Source organism: Amblyomma maculatum, chromosome 6 (genome assembly GCF_055883805.1).
Source record: "Amblyomma maculatum isolate TAMU_Amacu chromosome 6, ASM5588380v1, whole genome shotgun sequence".
Taxonomy (NCBI): Eukaryota; Metazoa; Arthropoda; class Arachnida; order Ixodida; family Ixodidae; genus Amblyomma; species Amblyomma maculatum.
This window is the reverse complement of record NC_139349.1, coordinates 157,277,251-157,299,314: the sequence shown is the minus strand read 5'-3', so window position 1 is coordinate 157,299,314 and position 22,064 is coordinate 157,277,251. Positions and strand designations below refer to the sequence as shown.

The 22,064-nt window shown below is 47.8% G+C and overlaps 5 non-coding genes and 1 pseudogene across 5 annotated transcripts; all 6 read right to left on the bottom strand.

The window, feature by feature from the left end:
- Positions 1-808: 808 nt before the first annotated feature.
- LOC146187235 (uncharacterized) lies at positions 809-21,955 on the bottom strand (annotated as a pseudogene).
- On the bottom strand, positions 1,970-2,040 carry TRNAG-CCC (transfer RNA glycine (anticodon CCC)). Its single transcript has one exon. It is a non-coding gene; the product is annotated as a tRNA-Gly (tRNA).
- TRNAG-CCC (transfer RNA glycine (anticodon CCC)) lies at positions 8,368-8,438 on the bottom strand. Its single transcript has one exon. It is a non-coding gene; the product is annotated as a tRNA-Gly (tRNA).
- Positions 10,201-10,271, bottom strand: TRNAG-CCC (transfer RNA glycine (anticodon CCC)). Its single transcript has one exon. It is a non-coding gene; the product is annotated as a tRNA-Gly (tRNA).
- TRNAG-CCC (transfer RNA glycine (anticodon CCC)) lies at positions 15,371-15,441 on the bottom strand. Its single transcript has one exon. It is a non-coding gene; the product is annotated as a tRNA-Gly (tRNA).
- Positions 17,083-17,153, bottom strand: TRNAG-CCC (transfer RNA glycine (anticodon CCC)). Its single transcript has one exon. It is a non-coding gene; the product is annotated as a tRNA-Gly (tRNA).
- Positions 21,956-22,064: the final 109 nt, after the last annotated feature.

The following is a 22,064-nucleotide window of genomic DNA, read 5'->3' as shown; positions in this document are numbered from 1 at the left end:
CACACGTTTTTTACCGTTCACCAGGACTGATACGTCCTCTAAGCTGCACTCATTGAGGACACACTTCAGCAATTCGGAACTTTGGTCTTTTCTAACATTTCTATTCGAACGATCCCTAGAGTCTACAACACAGTTGAAATCTCCCAAAAATATAAGCGCACGACTGCATTCAAGGAAAGGCACCAACTGCTCAAAAAAGTCGCGACGTTCTTTTTGTGTCGTTGGTGCATACAGGACCACCACCCTCACCGCACAGGTTTCGTACTTGATGTCGCACACGACGAAACGCCCCCTTGCACAAGTTATTACTTGCTCCACTGTTATGCCTACACTTTTCCTCAGGAAAAAACAGCAACCTGCAGACAAACCGACTGCATGGCTTACGCAAACATTGAAGCATGACCGAAAACCAAACACCATAATATCTGTTTGCTGCTCATCCTCAACGTTTGTTTCTTGTATGGCTACGATGTCTAAATCTAGTTTGCTCAACAAACGGTTCAACTGCACTTGCTTCCGTCTCGAGGCGAGCCCTCGGACGTTTAGAGTGCACACTTTTAGCGGTTTTTTCCAATAAGCCCTACTCTAAACCCAGCTAACAAAAACAATGACTACAGGTTTACTTCTTCAGTCTCTCGTCGCGAGTGAGCGACGAGGACCGCAACGATGTTTGCGACAAGGCTAACTTGCCTTTCTTAGCGCCCTCCACCCTCCACTGCTTTTCTAGTCGACGCAGTTCCCGTTCTGTAGCCGGTACCTTTTAGTAGTCTCGTGGTCTCTTCATGGAGGCGGTTGTCATATCCACGACCTACTGTATAATGGTCATACCCATCGGGGACTCAGCAACGCTGCCTTCCGAAGTGCTTTTCGCTGTTGGCTGATCCGACGACATAGCAGCCTCCGCCCTCTTTCCAGTCGTTTTTGCAGCGGGTTCGCTAACTTGCGTCTTCCCTCCGCCGGTGGTGCGCTCCGGCTGTTGGACAGCAGGTCCCTCTCCGGATCCTGTAGGGGGCAGAGCTCCAGCGCTCTCCAGTTCCTCCTGGTCCATGATCAACTCGCTCCTGTCGTCTTGAGGGGGCACAATACCCGTGGCCACACGGGCATACATGCGGACGCATCCTTCCCGGTCGTGCCCGAAGATATGACACGAACTGCATCTCGGAGTGCGGCAATCACGTCGAATGTGGCCTGTCTTTTTGCATCTTAAGCATATTGGTGGCCGTCCAGACACCACCACTAACACAAGCCTTCCGTAAATCTTGTACATGTGGGGCAAATCATCGATCGAAAGCCCCTCTTTGAGCACTATTTTTACCAGCCGAGTTGTCGATTCGGCATGTTCAACACCCGGGTTGTTCCAATGCTCATAAGTGATTTCTTTCACATCTCCAAAGTCTTCAAACGCCCTCTGCACCTTTTCACTCGAAACGTAGAAATGCACCCAGTGCACCCTCAAAACCAAATCACGCTTGTTCGGGTCAATGACCGCACAGTAGCGTCTCTTCAATTCCAGCGCGCCTTCTTTCAGCAGGCGTTCCTTCGCTTCCTCAGTCTTCATCTTCAGCATCCAGATATGAGACATTTGGAAGGGTCCAATGCCAGCCACGTAGGGTAGTACACCGGCCTTTTCCAACGGCTCACGAAAATCCTGTATGCGATAAGGCCGGCCGGCAATATCACCGTGAAGGAAAATCGTTGTCTTCATTGCTTATCCCGAAGGAAACGTAGGTAGAACCATGCGATAGCACAGTGGTGGGCGTCGTTCGCCGCATCCTCGGCCAGACATCATGTCTGACCACTACACCAGCGGCGCGATGGTTTCGCAAGGACGCAGATTTTTTCCTGCTCACGCTCTTTTCAAATAGTGCGATATTGTGCTGTGAAGCTTGCAGCTGAGCAAAATGAAGAGCGTCTGTGTCCACTGACATCAGGCTATAAACTAGAAAGAGGGCAGAAAGGCAGTAATCCGTGCGCCGCCCGGGAATCGAACCCGGGTCGCAAGAATGGGAATCTTGCATGATACCACTACACCAGCGGCGCTTTTTTTTTTACTTTATTTCCTGACCGAGGACGTACAGAAAAAAGACACATGTGACATCAATAACATGACAAAATAAAAGATCAAGCATTGACTTAAAGCTTCAGCCTTCCTTAGCTGAAGTTGTCGGATTAAAAATCCCTCATATGTGACAACCCTTCAAAACTAACTAACCATTCTGGCTCTAGTTTTAAAGCTTTCTGTTCGTCCACATATGCCCGTATGCTCTGTCTAAAGAGCTGTCTCGCTGAACGTGCATCGACGTCACCGTGCTCTACAGCCATTCTGCTTTTCCATATGCTGTGGAGAGCCAGTAGCATCAAAAGATCCAACGGTGTATCACTGTTCGCTTCTACTGGCAAGAATCGGATACCATGTGGGCTTATGGGTAGTTCTTTTTTAAGGGTCCTCTGGAGCACGTCCCATAAAAATACGGCATACCAGCATTCGAGAAACACGTGTTCAATCGTCTCCTCTTTCCTGCATATTATGCAGTGGACACCCCAGGGTACAAAAAGCCCTTTCTGTTCCTTCCATTTCTTTACCTCCAATGTTCCAGTGTGCAGCTTAAAAAAAAACGTTTTCACCCCTGCCGGCACCATCATCCTCTTCACTCTTTTAAGAACATTTTTGCCCCCTGTGGACGAGTACACAGCTCTCTACAACGGTTCTGGAAGCACCACATCGCACAAGGAAGCACCACATCGCACAAGTCTTTATACAGTTTTTTCCGGTTTACACTCCACAAATAGTCTAAAGTAAACCGCACCATCAAGAACCTGTACGCCAAGACCACTTCCCTTAGATACCCGTGGACACCTCCTGACATGCGGTCAGAAGAAACGACAATTCCCGGGAGAGCTTGACCCAGGCGTAACTGACAGACCGTACGAAGAAATGGATTTTTCACATTCCTCAAAAAACATGAAACGATTGACTAACTGGCGCAGAAACAGATGTTCCAAACCAAGCCCGCCGTCCTTCACCCGGCGGAAGAGATTTGTCCGACTTGTCCGTTCCCACGAAGACCCCCACACAAAGAAGGCAAAGATACGATGCATCTTTTGGACATTAGCTCTTGAACAATATAACACTTGAAACACATACCAAACTTTTGTCATTAAAAACAAATTACAGATCGTGGCCTTAGCAAACACCGACCACTGCCATCCATTCCATTTGTCCACTCTATCTTTCAGTTTACCGACTTGGTTTTTCCAGTATGGGTCACTGTCTCGATACGATTTAAGAGGGGCACCAAGGTAGCTGGCAGGGTTGGTAACAAATTTCATGTTAGCAAAAATGCCTGGGGTCGCTGGCCAGTCACCGTGCCAGAAGCCCAGGCACATGCCCCAGTTAACAGCACTGCCGCTTACAGCGCAAAAATCTTTTACAATTTTCACAACTTCTACGATGCTTTCGTAGTCTACACAAAACATCGCGACATCATCGGCATAAGCCAAAAGCTTCACTTCTGCTTGATGCAGCTTGAAGCCCCGCATTTTCTCATGCTTGATAATGCTTAAACATAAAGGTTCAAGATAGATACAAAAGAGAAGAGGTGAAAAGGGGCAACCTTGACGAACTGAGCGTTGGACAGCAATACTGTCACCGACAGATTTGTTCACAATTAGCCTAGTTGTACAAGCACTGTAAGCCATAGCCACTCCTTCTCTGATTACGCATCCGACCTTGACATAGTCTAATATACACAAAAGCAAGTCGTGGGGCACTCTATCAAAAGCCTTTTCAAGATCTATTTGGAGCATTGCTACTCCAAGTCCACCAGCATCGCAACATTCAAGAATGGCCCTCGCGATGTGAATGTTCGTAAAAATGGACCTGTCTTTAATACCGCATGTTTGGCGGTCTCGCGGTCTCCAACAATATCTTTAATAACTGTTTGCAGTCTTTTAGCTAGTATTTTCATAAAAATTTTATAGTCGACATTGGTTAAACTAATCGGCCGGTAAGAGGTAACACTGCTTAATTGACCTCGGTCCTCCGTTTTGGGAATTAGCACAGTATGAGAAGATGCAAAGGACGGCGGCAGCACATTAAGCTCATATGCCTCATTATACACTTTTTCCAGTACCGGCGAGAGAAAATCCTGGAAAGCTTTATAAAATGCGGTGCTAAGTCCATCAGGCCCAGGCGATTTGCCGGGGTTCAAATTCCCAATAGCGCATTTCACTTCGTCCTTCGTGATGGGGGTCTCTAGCACACGTGTCGTCTTTTCGTCGAGTTGTGGCATTAAAGGTAAATAAACTCTCTTGAAACTCTCGATATCAACTGCACGCCGTGCGAACTGCTGACGATAATGCTCGAAGAAAGCTTGCTGGATTTCTTTCTTTTCGTTGGTAATGGTCCCTTGGTATTCAATTTCATCTGATTCCTTCGAGCGTGCCACTTTTCTGTGCCTAACGCCTTTTTTGTCGGACCTTCCCTCCTTATCAGCCGTTCGGCTCTAGCTCTGACAAGGGCACCGCGATATCGGTCAGCGTCGAGTAGTTCAAGCTTGCCCTTAAGGGCTCGTATGTCGTCTATGAACAAACCGGGGTTATTGCTTTCCACATCGATTAGACGCTGTAGATTCACGTGAAGGGACATTTCTTCGGCCCTTTCTTGTCTGGCTATAGCGCTCGATCTTTCCAATGCTGTCATTTTGACATTCTGTTTAAAAACATCCCATTTAGCCCCTAACTTTGTTTCGCCTTTGTCATTCATATTTGCTATATGCCTTTCAACGTCGGCGTGGAAACTGTCATCAGATAATAATTTTGAGTTTAACTTCCACATTTGCCAGTCAAATCCTTGACTTTTAGTTTTGCTCCCAGCGATAGTGACGGTGACCAAGCAGTGATCGCTGAACGATACTGTCTTAACGTGGTATTCGTGGCATACAGGCACCGGATCAAGAGATATGTACATCCTATCGAGTCGAGCGTGGCTAGAAGCCTGGAAATGAGTGAACTGAGCAGCTCGTCCACCCTCCAGACATCCAGCCACATCAACAAGGTTAAACTCATTTACCAATTCTGCGAGAACACAGGTGCTGGCATCACTATGCGGCCTTCTACTCGTTTTATCTGATGCGGAGAGTACACAATTGAAGTCTCCCATTATCACAGTTAGCCTTTCAGAGTTGCAATATTGACGAATACCTTCAAAGAAATCGCGCCTTTCACCAACGTTGTTCGGTGCATAAACACAAATGATGCGCCATTCGTATGAATACAGCACGACATCGCAAACAACGAAGCGGCCATACGCGCAAGTCGTGACAGCTTGAATTGTGACACCAAGGCACTGACACACAAACAGCACACAACCAGCCGCTGCTCCAGCTGCATGACTTGCAACGGCATTGTATCTTGAAGTAAAAAGGCTAACCATTCTCCCGGTTTCTTCTTCACCATCAACTTTAGTTTCCTGAATCGCGATGACGTCTAGCTCCAGCTCGCTAACCAAACGAAACAGTTGATTTTGCTTGCGCCTTGCTGCGAGCCGTAGAACATTAATAGTCGCGAATCTAATGGCTTTGTCTAGACAAATCATTGCTGATGAACGAATACCCGGGACCATGGTCATACCTTTAGTGATGTCTGTGGCCGAGCACCCCTCCATGGTGGCAGGTGTTAAGTCTGAGGTGGGAGCGGCGCAGCCACCCCTCTTTTCTCTAACAAGTTCGGCCTAGGCCGAAAGGACGCCCGCCGTACCGCCGCGGAAGTCTGTCGGCGGTCCTTCGACGTCTGCGTTCTCGTGACCTGGTGTTCGGTCCTCCGTGTCATCGTGTGTCCGCTTCGCTACCGCAGCCGAGTTCGCTGCCTCAAATTCGACCATGCTGTCTGTCTCGTGAATGAATACTGTGTTGTGACTGACCTCCGTGTCCCCAGTTGAGTTGCTGCTGCTGGCCACCTTAGCGGCCGCGACGCCGACGGAACACGCTTACAAATTCTTGACACCCTGCTCCTTGACCTCGTCCGCGTTTTGGGAGGGGGGAGTGACCGTTGTTTCTGCTGAGCTGGTGCCCGTCTCCTTAGCTGCTTCTTCCGCATCCGCCTCGTCCATGAGGTGTTCCGACATGTCGTTCCTCATGGGCCCTGCGACGTTTGCATACGTCTTTACACACTGCGGTTCGTCGTGGCCGAAACGACGACAACGAGCGCAGCGCGGAACCTGCAGGAAAAAAATCTGCATCCTGGCGAAACCATCGCGCCGCTGGTGTACATCCGGAAGGACTACACCAGCGGCGCGATGGTTTCGCCAGGACGCAGATTTTTTTCCTGCTCACGCTCTTTTCAAATAGTGCGATATCGTGCTGTGAAGCTTGCAGCCGAGCAAAATGAAGAGCGTCTGTGTCCACTGACATCAGGCTATAAACTAAAAAGAGGGCAGAAAGGCAGTTATCAGTGCGCCGCCCGGGAATCGAACCCGGGTCGCAAGAATGAGAATCTTGCATGATACCACTACACTTTTTTTTATTACCAGACCTATGACAAGTACAAAACACAAAATCAATGATAAAAGAGTCGCCAATCCTTCGGCTGACACATGTGGTTTAAAATTGTTTATGCCAAACAACTGGTCAAGTATATTCATCCATTCCGGTGGATCAGGCTCGCTTTTGTACACATCTCTGTTAACATTACTTAAATACTCTTTCGAAAACCGTGCGCTTAAGAATTTTGCGCTCAAAACAATTTCCCTAAAGAATCCAAAAAGAGAACCCGGCATACTTTGAGTATAAACTACGAAATCAGGCAAAGCTCGACCAAGTCTTTGTTGACACACTGTGCGCAGGAATGGATCGCTGGCATCCCTAAAAAACATAAACCTGTTGACAATCTGTCGCACAAACAAATGACCCAGACCAAGCCCCCATGCTTCACCTGCCGGAACAAATTTGTCCGACTGCACCTCTCCCAACTCGAGGCCCAAACAAACACCGCAAAAACTCGATGCAATTTTTGCACATTTACATGGGAGTAATGCAACACTTGCATAACATACCATAACTTACTAATTAAAAACAGGTTGCAAACTGCGGCTCTTGCAAATATTGATAATTGAGCGCTTTTCCATTTCTCCGCTTTTTCACGGGTTTCTTTGACCTGCTCTAGCCAGTATGGCTCGCTTTCCTTGTAAAATTTCAAGGGCACACCCAAGTACTTTGCAGGCGTTGTAACCCACGATACATTAGCGAAAGTGTCGGGGGTCAGCTGCCATTCTCCGTGCCAAAATCCCAGGCACTTACCCCAGTTAACTTTACTCCCTGTGACTTTGCTAAAATGTTTTACCACATCCACTGTCCTCTTTATACTCTCTATATTCACACAAAATACCGCAACGTCATCTGCGTAAGCCAGCAATTTGACTTCTGACTCCTGCAGTCGAAAACCATCAATGTCATTGCTTTGTAGGATGCTTAAACACAAACTTTCAATATAAATGCCGAACAAAAGAGGGCTGAGGGGGCAACCTTGGCGCACTGAACGTCGTACGTTGATGGGGGCCCCCAGTGATTTATTGACAATTAATCTCGTAGTGCAGTTACGGTACGCCAAAGCCACTCCCTCTCGAATAACAGAGCCAACATTAACATAGTCTAATATACTGAACAGAATAGTATGCGCCACACAATCAAAAGCTTTCTCCAAGTCCAACTGCAGTAACGCAACACATGCATGAGTTGCATCGCAGCATTCGAGCACACTTCTCGCTTTGTGAATGTTCTGAAAGATAGATCGCCCTTTGATACCGCACGTTTGGTGAGGGCCCACTAGTTCGCATATAACCGTTTGTAGTCTGCCAGCAAGCACCTTCATATAAATCTTGTAATCAACGTTTGTCAGAGCAATGGGCCTGTAAGACGACAACTGCCTAAGCTTATCTGGTTGGTCAGTTTTCGGAATAAGTACTGTGTGCGACGATCCGAAAGACGCAGGCAGTGCCTTCAGTTCATACGCTTCATTAAATAAGGCACACAACAAAGGAGATAGCTGTTCCTTGAACGCTTTATAAAAAGCCGCACTCAGGCCATCAGGCCCGGGTGATTTCCCTGGGTTTAAATTTTCTATTGCCTGCTGCACTTCTTTTTCGCTTATTGGCCGCTCCAGTCTTTCTTTTTGTTCCTCGTCAATTTTTGGCATCACGTCTACACCAGCGGCGTGATGATGTCTCCAGAACGCAGAATATTTTCCTGCTCACGCTCTTCTCAAATAGTGCGATATCGTGCTGTGAAGCTTGCAGCCGAGCAAAATGAAGAGCGTCTGAGTCCACTGACATTAGGCTATAAACTAAAAGGAGGGCAGGAAGGCAATTATCCGTGCGCCGCCCGGGAATCGAACCCGGGTCGCAAGAATGGGAATCTTGCATGATACTACTACACCAGCGGCGCGATGATGGCTCCAGGACGCAGAATATTTTCCTGCTCACGCTCTTCTCAAATAGTGCGATATCTTGCTGTGAAGCTTGCAGCCGAGCAAAATGAAGAGCGTCCATAGAGAAACATACTTACGTAAAGAGCGGACACTCGAGCCTTTTCGCGGCCCAGCAAATAAGGGTCTGACCACCCGCAAGGCGGCGTAGCGATGTTCGGTTCCACTCCGCATCAAAGGTAGATAGCTTATCATACGTACACCGGCTTGCATCAAAGCGTATGCTTTCTTTGCTCTTTCCATATAAACGTTGATGCTGAGCCGGTCATGTGCCGCCGGTTACGCCCACCTCACCGTGCTTTTCAATGCGTCGCCTTGTTTGGCCGGTAACTAGTTTCCTTTTGCCTGCAGAAATAATGTTGCTGTTTTTGAGCTAAGAACGCTAAGAAGTCGTTTGTGACGCAACGTGAACGTATTTTGCACGTGTAATATAGAATAGGAGATGTGACGCGTTTTTAGTGTGCAGTCAGTGTATGTTTTTGGGTCGTGTTTTTCTGAAGAACTTGTGCATTCCTTCGACTGCGTAATTTTCTAAGGCAGCTTTAAGACAAAGAATTTTTCGATGGCTCAGATGTATCTTAACACAAACTTTTATTCGGCAGTACAAGAAGTGTGTGTTGTGCATTTGGGATCGTTTTGTGAATAGTGTTTACTTTGCTGTGTTTGCAAAATGAATGGGCTTTTGCCGCTTCGTAAGCACCATGTTTACATGCCGAATTTCTTGTCATGGCTAAAGCATTCTCGTTGGGGTCTAAAAAGCGCTGCTGCCTGTTCGTGGCTTACATTTTGACGACACCTACTGCTATTAGTCGCTAACAGTGGATTCCCTGTAATACCTTTGCCATACGGGCAGAGGGCAATTTTGTCCGCGATCTTGAGTATAATCATATCATTGAGTTACCATTATATATTCGGTATGGTGTGTTTAAATTTCTGAACAGACTACTGATCTAGGCTGATTTATAGAAATTCCGCGCGGGCTGTGCCAGCATTTTTCCCTCCTTACTTGTGTCTACCAGTTCACAAATCCTTTCCTGTTATTTTCACGGGTGATGTTTTAGAGGAAAGGCACACAGCCGGTATGCGAAATTTCTTCATCGTGACACTTTTCCGCCTGCTTCACCATACCTTCAATAATGTTGCTCTTTGTATTATGATGTATTTTATAAAGTGTGTGGTTCAATATTCTTTCTGTGCCATTCAATATGTAAACAAGAAAATAAACTTTTTTGTATGGAACCATTGCCTCCTTGTGTGCCACTCAAGAAAGCGGCTCAATAACGGCAAAAAATTACAATAACAGCTCTGATCGCATTATTATAGCCTGCATGAACTAAGTCAGCCACGCTTATGTTCTCCGTGAACCTTGCCGGTATTTCCAGTAAAAAGGTTGCGATCCACAACTTTAATACGTCCGTATGCATGGCATCGTTAAAGCACTTGCGCGCAACTCTAGACGATGTAGTTGAATATTTTATTGCTGAAGGTAAGTCAGAATTGAAAGCATTCTATCGAAATCGGAACCGAAACAGAGCAAATCACGTGCCAAAAATCTCGGAGGACGAAATTCGCGGTCTGACCAGCCGCTCGGGGCGCTAGCGCTGCTCGGCCGCAGGGCCCTATGGAAGTGTCCGCTCTTTACGTATATGTTTCTCTATGGAGCGTCTGTGTCCACTGACATTAGGCTATAAACTAAAAGGAGGGCAGAAAGGCAATTATCCGTGCGCCGCCCGAGAATCGAACCCGGGTCGCAAGAATGGGAATCTTGCATGATACTACTACACCAGCGGCGCGATGATGGCTCCAGGACGCAGAATATTTTCCTGCTCACGCTCTTCTCAAATAGTGCGATATCTTGCTGTGAAGCTTGCAGCCGAGCAAAATGAAGAGCGTCTGTTTCCACTGACATTAGGCTATAAACTAAAAGGAGGGCAGAAAGGCAATTATCCGTGCGCCGCCCGAGAATCGAACCCGGGTCGCAAGAATGGGAATCTTGCATGATACCACTACAACGGCGGCGCTTTTTTTTCTTTATTGCCATACTTTGACAAACACTGCACACACACACAAAAAAACTTCATTCAATCTTGACACCAGCAACCTGCCAGAGCTGCTTGACAGGCCTTGTCTTGTTTAAAATTCTTTGAGCTGGCTCAAATTTTCCATCCTGGGTAGCCAATCGGGGTTACATGATTGTGATCTCACCACTTGCACGAATCTGTGCACATTCTCCTTCAAGTAAATGCGGGCCGGTCGCGCGTCGGGGTCGCAGTAATAACCCGCCATCCTGGAGCGCCATATACTATGGAGGCCCCAGAGCATTACTTGGTCCAACGGGAAACCATCCTCATTTTGAATGGCCAAAAATCTGATGCCGTACGGATGAAGCGGAAACTCTTTTTTAATGGTTCTTTGTAAAACATCCCAAAGATACACCCCGTACCAACAGTGAAGAAAAACATGATCAATTGTTTCGGGCACTTTACATATTAGGCAATGCGTACCCCACGGTAAAAATAAACCTTTACCCTCTAAGAACTTTTTAACTGGTAGTGTTTCTGCATGTAATTTGACGAATAAAGTGTTTTTCCCGGTTGCACTCGCAATAAAGTGTTTATTCCTGGTTGCACTTGCATTCTTTTAACTCTTTTCAAAACGTCCCCACCGTTGCCTCCATTATACATGGCTCTGTACACTGGCACTGGTAAAACAACATCACACAGATCACCGTATAGCTTTTTCCGCTTCACTTCACTTAAGCATTTTGTCGAAAAACGCGCTGTAAGAAATTTCACGCTGTCAGCCACTTCTCTAAAATAACCGAAGATTCTCCCTGGTAAACTTGGTACCCACAACAAAATCAGGCAACGCACGGTTCAAACTTAGTTGGCACACAGTTCTTAAGAAAGGGTCACTAAAACTCGGAAGAAGAAAAACCTGTTGACAAGCTGGCGGAGAAATAGATGTCCCAGCCCGAGACCACCGTCTTTCACACTTCGAAACAAGTTCGTCCGCTTGCACCGTTCCCAGCTCGATGACCAAACAAACACAGCTAGAATACGATGTATCTTCTGTACATTTACACGGGAACAGTGCAACACTTGCATGACATACCAGAGTTTGCTTAAAAAGAACACATTGCACACCGTCGCTCTTGCAAAAATTGATAAATGTGCCCCCTTCCATTTATCTGCTTTTTCCTGTATTTCGTTCAGTTGTCCTTTCCAGTATGCATCACTGTTCCTGTAGCTGTTTAATGGAACTCCTAAGTATTTTGTGGGGGTTGTTACCCAGGGCACATTTGCAAAAAGCTCTGGGGTCGATGGAAAATTGCCATGCCAAAATCCCTGACATTTTGACCAGTTCACTTTGCTTCCGGTTGCCTTCCTGAAACTGTCGACACACAGCACTGCCTCGCGTATACTATGCTGATCCACAGCACAGACCGCTAGGTCATCCGCGTATGCGAGCAACTTGACTTCAGCTGCCTGCAACTTAAAACCTTTAACTGCCTCGTTTTGGATAATGATCACACATAGTGTCTCTATGTAGATGGCAAACAAAAGTGGGCTGCTGGCGTACCGAGCGTTGCACCTGAATGGGGGCCCCAGACTCTTGTTAATGATTAATCTAGTAGTGCATCCCCGGTACGCCATGGCCACGCCCTCTCTGATTACTGAACCTAGGTTCACGTGATCCAGAATACACAGCAATATTTCGTGGGCTACAAAGTCGAAAGCCTTTTCGAGGTCCAGTTGGAGGATGGCTACACATTTATCCATTAGTTCACTACACTCGAGCACCGATCTTGCCGTGTGTATATTTGTCATAATTGACCTCCCTTTTATACCACACGTTTGGTGAGGACCAACAATATTTGTAATAACTGACTGCAATCTTCTAGCTAACACTTTCATCAATATTGTGTAATCTACGTTTGTCAAAGCAATTGGCCTATATGCTGTGACTTGCTTCAGCTTTTCCTCGTCATTTGTCTTGGGAATAATAATAGTATGAGATAGTCCGAAAGATTGAGCAATCTATTCACTGCATAGGCTTCATGGAAGAGCGCTGTCAATTTTGGAACTACTTCGTTCTTAAATTCTTTATAAAAAGCCGCACTTAGGCCGTCTGGCCCAGGCGACTTTCCCATATTTAAACCATCGATCGCTTTTTCTAACTCGATTTCTGTGATTGGCATCTCCAATCTTTCCTTCTTATCCTCGTCTAGTCGCGGCAGAGCTGCGAGAAACTTTTGTTTGAAAGCTTTCATGTCGACCACATTTTTGCTGAACAGTTCCTGATAATATTGGAAGAAACCATGCCTGATATGATCGTCTTCCGACGATAGCACTCCGCCCCATTCGATCTTATCAATGCGGTTTTTCTCGGCATGAGCCTTTTCAATTCCCAGTGCCTTTTTCGATGGCGTCTCGCCCATGGCCCAATTTTCCTCTCTTGCACGCACTAACGCTCCTTGGTATCTGTCTTCTTCTATCAAGTTAATCTGTTCTTTTATTTTTCGAATATCCTCTATCCATCTGCCGGGTGCCTTACATTCCTGTTCGTGTAGTTTTGCGAGCAAAGCCTTAAGCTGGGTTTCTGTAATTTTCTTCTCGTACAGCAGGCAACTGGATCTGTCAATGGCTTTAATTTTAATCTGTTCCTTGCACAACTCCCACTGTTTCCAGATTTCGAGCAAAGTCCCTGGCCTCACTTTAATCAATTCATTCAATACCACGCGTCTAAAGGCATCATCCTTAAGCAATTTATTGTTCAATTTCCATAACTCCCAGCTAAATGCATTGCTTCGTTTTTTGGTGCCGAATAAGCATTGCACCAAACAGTGATCCGTGAATGTCATAGGCACAACTCGATATTCATTGCATGAATGAATCAAATCCGCGTGTGCTGGTTTTGTATCGAGCATTCGGTATACAGTTAAAATCGCCCAGCAATACTACCTGCCTTTCCGTACTTAACTGCTGCATAACATTCTCGAAAAAACACTGTTCCTTCCTCCAAACAGTTAGGAGCGTACACACAAATAATGCGCCACTCAACACCGCTGTATACACAATCAGCCACTACACATAGTCCAGAAGAGCATGAGGAGTAGCCCTTTACAACCAGACCAGGCCGCTTTTTGACAAACAATACACACCCGGCCGATGTTCCAACTGCGTGGCTAACAATGGCATAAAATCTAGCCGTGAAACGTCGCACCATGCTCCCGGTCTCTTCCTCCACATAAACCTTAGTTTCTTGCACGGCAAGCACGTCAATATCGTGGACAATTAAGAGCCGGTGCACCTGGCTCTGCTTCTTTTTGCCTGCCAATCCCCTGACATTTAACGTGGCTACTCTTAAGGTGGTTTCGGGCGCAATTTTCATCAAGGGTGAAGAGACCGAAAGCATGGTGCTTACCTTTCCCGTCTAGCGCGTTGCTAGACGCCGTCGTTGGATCCATCCCCGTCCGGTGCGAGCGGCTGACCCGGCAGCGGGGACACATTATCCGCTGCCCGTCTCTCTGATGATATGTTTGGCCGCGGACGTAGCGTAGACCGCCGGGATTGCCCCGTTTTTGCTGGTGGTTCGTCGACGCTGGGGGCTGACGCCTGGTTGCCTTCGGGTTCGGACTGTGTGCGGGATCGCTTGGCTGGGGCTGGGACGCCTGGCTTACGAACACCGCTGGTGTCCGAGTGCTCCTCCCCATTATCCTGTTCCATACCGTTTGCCGGCTCAAGTGACGTGCCTTCCTCATTGCTAGGGAGCTCAGGTGCAGAGTCCACTCTCCCCACATCCCTCGCAGCATTGCCGCTTTCTGCCGAGTCCACCGACGAATCCGTCTCCCGTGTCTGCGTTCGCATTTCTCCGGCACCCTTCGCCGCCTCCTCCGCCTCGACCACGTCCATGGTGAGCTCCGTCGACCGTTCCGCAGTTCCATGTCCCGCGGCCGAAGCGTACGAAAGCACACAGGCAGCCTCGTCATGTCCGTAGCGTCTACACTTTGGACAACGCGGTACCTTACATTCACGTCGAACGTGACCGGTACCGCGGCAGCGCAGGCACTGCATCGCTCGCCCAGGCACCACGACAAGGGCTAGCTCTCCGGTAACTCGCAGCTGGTGAGGTACGTCGTCGACCTTAATGCCGGGTTTCAATTTCAGGAGCACAGTCCTCGTGGTGGACCCCTTCTCCTTGACGCCTTGAACTCTCCACCTTTCCCGGGTCACCTCGGTCACATTCCCAAACGCAGCAAAAGCCGTCCGGATGTCGTCGTCTGCCACACCGTGCAACATCCAGTGAAGTCGCAGCTTCACCTGTTGGTCTTCGGGATCGATAATCAGGCAACGGCGTCCCTTAACTTCGAGTTACTTGAAAGCCGCCAATTTCTTCGTTGCTTCTGTGCTGCTTAACGTGACCGCCCAAACATGGTTGATCTGATACGCCCCCAACGCCACAACGTCGGGGAGCGCACCAGCCTTGACCAGGGCGTCGGGAAATCCTCGACCCTGTATGGCCTGACTCGCACATCGCCGTGCAAAAAAAGCGTGTTAAAAAAAACGCGTCCGGTGGGCAAAGTTGGCAGAATAATCTGATACTCGCTATCCTCAATGTCGTCGAGCCTATTTCCGCGGCTGGAAAGGGCCCCTATCGCCGCTCCGCTGGAGCACATGATTCTGCGACCGTTCACTACGGTGTCCGGAGGTAGAATGACTACACCAGCGACGCGATGGTTTCGCCAGGACGCAGATTTTTTTCCTGCTCACGCTCTTCTCAAATAGTGCGATATCGTGCTGTGAAGCTTGCACCCGAGCAAAATGAAGAGCGTCTGTGTCCACTGACATTAGGCTATAAACTAAAAGGAGGGCAGAAAGGCAGTTATCCGTGCGCCGCCCGGGAATCGAACCCGGGTCGCAAGAATGGGAATCTTGCATGATACCACTACACCAGTGGCGCGATGATTTCGCCACGACGCAGATTTTTTTCCTGCTCACGCTCTTTTCAAATAGTGCGATATCGTGCTGTGAAGCTTGCAGCCGAGGAAAATGAAGAGCGTCTGTGCCCACTGACATCAGGCTATAAACTAAAAAGAGGGCAGAAAGGCAGTTATCCGTGCGCCGCCCGGGAAGCGTATTTGGGTTTGCTCGGTACGGTGGCTCCGCAAGGGACAGAGCAACAAAAAAGACGAAGAAAACGGGCTGTTCCGACTAGCATCTACCGCCCCCAGGAGCCGAGCAGCCTAGCAATTAGCGGCGCATGCTTTTTCAATGGGCGTCACGTTGGACGCGGCAATAGCTTGAGAGAGCCTATAATACTACTACTACTACCACTACTACTACTACTACTACTACTACTACTACTACTACTACTACTACTACTACTACTACTACTACTACTACTACTACTACTACTACTAAATAATAATAATAACATTACACAGTAATATTTCTCTGCTAATATTTATTATTATCATTAGTAGTAGTAGTAGTATAGAGGAAGACTCGTTTCACGAAGTTGGCACTGAATTGTCTATTTAACGACCGAACTGGCTAAATATTATCTTCACAGTTTTAATAAATAATAATAATAATAATTGGTTCACAGGAAGGGAAAGGCGCAGTATCTGTCACACTTGTGTCTGTGGACACCTGAAACAACTCCGTAGCACCCGGCTACGGCTCCTCTTTCTCTCTTCCTCCCTTGTGTCTGTGGACACCAACGGATGAAGGTGTCCACAGACACAAGTGTGACAGATACTGCGCTTTTCCCTTCCTGTGAACCAATTATTATTATTATCATTAATATTTAAAACTGTGAAGATATTTAGCCAATTAATTTGGCCGTTAGCTACAGACAATTCAGTGCCAACTTAGTGAAACGAGTCTTCCTCTATACTACTACTACTACTACTACTACTAGTAATAATAATAATAATAGCAATTGTAGTAGTAGTAGTAGTAGTAGTATAGGCTTTCTCAAGCTAGTGCCGCGTCCAACATGACGCCCATTGAAAAAGCATGTGCCGCTAATCGCTAGGCTGCTCGGCTCCTGGGGGCGGTAGATGCTAGTCATAACACCCCGCTTTCTTCGTCTCTTCTATCGATTTCTCCCTTGCGGAGCCACCGTACCGAGCAAACCCAAATACGCGCCCGGGAATCGAACCCGGGTCGCAAGAATGGGAATCTTGCATGATACCGCTACACCAGCGGCGCGATGATTTCGCCCGGACGCAGACTTTTTTCCTGCTCACGCTCTTTTCAAATAGGGCGATATCGTGCTGTGAAGCTTGCACCCCAGCAAAATGAAGAGCGTCTGTGTCCACTGACATCAGGCTATAAACTAGAAAGAGGGCAGAAAGGCAGTTATCCGTGCGGCGCCCGGGAATCGAACCCGGGTCGCAGGAATGGGAATCTTGCATGATACCACTACACCAGTGGCGCGATGATTTAGCCACGACGCAGATTTTTTTCCTGCTCACGCTCTTTTCAAATCGTGCGATATCGTGCTGTGAAGCTTGCAGCTGAGGAAAATGAAGAGCGTCTGTCTCCACTGACATCAGGCTATAAACTAGAAAGAGGGCAGGAAGGCAGTAATCCGTGCGCCGCCCGGGAATCGAACCCGGGTTGCAAGAATGGGAATCTTGCATGATACCACTACACCAGCGGCGCTTTTTTTCTTTATTTCCTGACCGTGGACGTACAGAAAAAAGACACATATGACATCAATAACATGATAAAATAAAAGCTCAAGCATTGACTAAAAGCTTCAGCCTTCCTTAGCTGAAGTTGTCGGATTAAAAATCCCTCATATGTGACAACCCTTCAAAACTAACTAACCATTCTGGCTCTAGTTTTAGTGCTTTCTGTTCGTCCACATATGCCCGTATGCTCTCTCTAAAGAGCTGTCTCGCTGAACGTGCATCGACGTCACCGTGCTCTACAGCCATTCTGCTTTTCCATATGCTGTGGAGAGCCAGTAGCATCAAAAGATCCAACGGTGTATCATTGTTCGCTTCTACTGGCAAGAATCGGATACCATGTGGGCTTATGGGTAGTTCTTTTTTAAGCGTCCTCTGGAGCACGTCCCATAAAAATACGGCATTCCAGCATTCGAGAAACACGTCTTCAATCGTCTCCTCTTTCCTGCATATTATGCAGTGGACACCCCAGGGTACAAAAAGCCCTTTCTGATCCTTCCATTTCTTTACCTCTAATGTTCCAGTGTGCAACTTAAAAAAGAACGTTTTCACCCCTGCCGGCACCATCATCCTCTTCACTCTTTTAAGAACATTTTTGCCCACTGTGGACGAGTACACAGCTCTGTACAACGGTTCTGGATGGAAGCACCACATCGCACAAGTCTTTATACAGTTTTTTTCCGGTTTACACTCCACAAATAGTCTAAAGTAAACCGCCCCATCAAGAACCTGTACGCCAACACCACTTCCCTTAGATACCCGTGGACACCTTCTGACATGCGGTCAGAAGAAACGACAATTCCCGGGAGAGCTTGACCCAGGCGTAACTGACAAACCGTACGAAGAAATGGATTTTTCACATTCCTCAAGAACATGAAACGATTGACTAACTGGCGCAGAAACAGATATGCCAAACCAAGCCCGCCGTCCTTCACCCGGCGGAAGAGATTTGTCCGACTTGTCCGTTCCCACGAAGACCCCCACACAAAAACGGCAAAGATACGATGCATCTTTTGGACATTTGCTCTTGAACAATAGTACACTTGAAGCACATACCAAACTTTTGTCACTAAAAGCAAATTACAAATCGTGGCCTTAGCAAATACCGACCACTGCCATCCATTCCATTTGTCCACTGTATCTTGCAATTTACCGACTTGGTTTTTCCAGTATGGGTCACTGTCCCGATACGATTCAAGAGGGGCACCAAGGTAGCTGACAGGGATGGTGACAAATTTCATGTTAGCGTATATGCCTGGGGTCGCTGGCCAGTCACTGTGCCAGAAGCCCAGGCACTTGCCCCAGTTAACAGCACTGCCGCTTACAGCGCAAAAATCTTTTACAGTTTTCACAACTTCTACGATGCTTTTGTAGTCTACACAAAACATCGCGACATCATCGGCATAAGCCAAAAGCTTCACTTCTGCTTGATGCAGCTTGAAGCCCCGCATTTTCTCATGCTTGATAATGCTTAAACATAAATGTTCAAGATAGATACAAAAGAGAAGAGGTGAAAGGGGCCAACCTTGACGAACTGAGCGTTGAACAGCAATACTGTCACCAACAGATTTGTTCACAATTAGCCTAGTTGCACAAGCACTGTAAGCCATAGCCACTCCTTCTCTGATGACGCATCCGACCTTGACATAGTCTAATATACACAAAAGCAAGTCGTGGGGCACTCTATCAAAAGCCTTTTCGAGATCTATTTGGAGCATTGCTACTCCAAGTCCATCAGCATCGCAACATTCAAGAATGGCCCTCACGATGTGAATGTTCGTAAAAATGGACCTGTCTTTAATACCGCATGTTTGGTGGTCTCCAACAATATCTTTAATAACTGTTTGCAGTCTTTTAGCTAGTATTTTCATTAAAATTTTATAGTCGACATTGGTTAAACTAACCGGCCGGTAAGAGGTAACACTGCGTAATTGACATCGGGCCTCCGTTTTGGGAATTAGCACTGTATGAGAAGATGCAAGGGACGGCGGCAGCACATTAAGCTCATATGCTTCATTATACACTTTTTCCAGTACTAGCGAGAGAAAATCCTGGAAAGCTTTATAAAATGCGGCGCTAAGTCCATCAGGCACAGGCGATCTGCCGGGGTTCAGATTCCCTATAGCGCATTTCACTTCGTCCTCCGTGATGGGGGTCTCTAGCACACGTGTCGTCTTTTCGTCGAGTTGTGGCATTAAAGGTAAATAAACTCTCTTGAACCTCTCGATATCAACTGCACACCGTACGAACTGCTGACGATAATGCTCGAAGAAAGCCTGCTGGATTTCCTTCTTTTCGTTGGTAATGGTCCCTTGGTATTCAATTTCATCTATCTGATTCCTTCGAGCGTGCCACTTTTTTGTGCCTAACGCCCTTTTTGTCGGACCTTCCCCCCTTATCAGCCGTTCGGCTCTAGCTCTGACAAGGGCACCGCGATATTGGTCAGCGTAGAGTAGTTCAAGCTTGCCCTTAAAGGCTCGTATGTCGTCTATGAACAAACCGGGGTTATTGCTTTCCACATCGATTAGACGCTGTAGATTCACGTGAAGGGACCTTTCTTCGGCCCTTTCTTCTCTGGCTATAGCGCTCGATCTTTCCAATGCTGTCATTTTGACATTCTGTTTAATAACCTCCCATTTAGCCCCTAACTTTGTTACGCCTTTGTCATTCATATTTGCTATATGCCTTTCAACGTCGGCTTGGAAACTGTCATCAGATAATAATTTTGAGTTTAACTTCCACATTTGCCAGTCAAATCCTTGACTTTTAGTTTTGTTCCCAGCGATAGTGACGGTGACCAAGCAGTGATCGCTGAACGATACTGGCTTCACATGGTATTCGTGGCATACAGGCACCAGATCAAGAGATATGTACATCCTATCGAGTCGAGCGTGGCAAGAAGCCTGGAAATGAGTGAACTGAGCAACTCGTCCACCCTCCAGACATCCAGCCACATCAACAAGGTTAAATTCATTTACCAATTCTGCGAGAACACAGGTGCTGGCATCAGTATGCGGCCTTCTACTCGTTTTATCTGATGCGGAGAGTACACAATTGAAGTCTCCCATTATCACAGTTAGCCTTTCAGAGTTGCAATATTGACGAATACCTTCAAAGAAATCGCGCCTTTCACCAACGTTGTTCGGTGCATAAACACAAATGATGCGCCATTCGTATGAATACAGCACGAGATCGCAAACAACGAAGCGGCCATACGCACAAGTCGTGACAGCTTGAATTGTGACACCAAGGCACTGACACACAAACAGCACACAACCAGCCGCTGCTCCAACTGCATGACTTGCAACGGCATTGTATCTTGAAGTAAAAAGGCTAACCATTCTCCCGGTTTCTTCTTCACCATCAACTTTAGTTTCCTGAATCGCGATGACGTCTAGCTCCAGCTCGCTAACCAAACGAAACAGTTGATTTTGCTTGAGCCTTGCTGCGAGCCCTCGAACATTAATAGTCGCAAATCTAATGGCTTTGTCTAGACGAATCATTGCTGATGAACGAATACCCGGGATCATGGTCATACCTTTAGTGATGTCTGTGGCCGAGCACCCCGCCATGGTGGCAGGTGTCAAGTCTGAGGTGGGAGCGGTGTTGCCACCCTCTTTTCTCTGATAACAAGTTCGGCCTAGGCCGAAAGGACGCCCGCCGTGCCGGCGCGGAAGTCCTTGTCGGCGGTCCTTCGACGCCTGCGTTCTCGTGACCTGGTGTTCGATCCTCATTGTCGTCGCGTGTCCGCTTCGCTACCGCAGCCGAGTTCGCTGCCTCAGATTCGACCATGCTGTCTGTCTCGTGAATGAATACTGTGTTGTGACTGACCTCCGTGTCCCCAGTTGAGTTGCTGCTGCTGGACACCTTAGCGGCCGCGACGCCGACGGAACACGCTTACAAATTCTTGACACCCTGCTCCTTGACCTCGTCCGCGTTTGGGGAGGGGGGAGTGACCGTTGTGCTCGTCTCCTTAGCTGCTTCTTCCACATCCGCCTCGTCCATGAGGTGCTCCGACATGTCGTCGTTCCTCACGGGCCCTGCGACGTTAGCATGCGTCTTTACACACTGCGGTTCGTCGTGGCCGAAACGACGACAACGAGCGCAGCGCGGAACCTGGCACTCCTTCCGAATGTGACTCGTCGCCTTGCAGCGAAGGCACAGGGGAGCCCTGCCCGGAACGACGACGAGCGCTGGCTCACAAGCAACTCGCAGCTGGTGGGGGATGTCATCAATTTTCACCCCTGTCTTCAGCTTTAGGGACACGGTGCGCGTAGTTGACCCTTTGTCGGTAACGCCTTGTGCGCGCCACCTTTCCCTTGCGTTGTCAGACACCGTCCCATACGGCAACAGTGCGACTCGCACGTCTTCGTCAGGTACGACATGCAACAGCCAGTGAATCTTTAACCGGACGCCCTGGTCGTTGGGGTCGACGATTACACAGTGATGGTCCTTCACTTTCACATCACTGACAGCGAGCAGCTTACGTGTGGCCTCGGCGTCTTTAAACGTCACTGCCCAAACGTGGCTCATTTGGTACGCCCCCAGGGCGACCACCTCTGGGAACAATCAAAGACGAACCAACGCGTCCCTGAAGTCTTCAACTCGGTACGGTCGAGCCTTCACATCACCAAGCATGAAAACAGTATTAGGCACAAAGCGCCCGGTTGGCAAACTTGGCAGAATCACCTGATACTCGTCAGCCGAAGTGTCAAAAAACCTGTTTCCGCGGCCGGCCTGGGCCGCTGATACCGCTCCTGACGAGCCAGCCATCCCGCGTCCGCTTCGCTCGAAAGCCGGAAGTGGAATGCACTACACCAGCTGCGCGATGGTTTCGCCAGGACGCAGATTTTTTTTCCTGCTCACGCTCTTTTCAAATAGT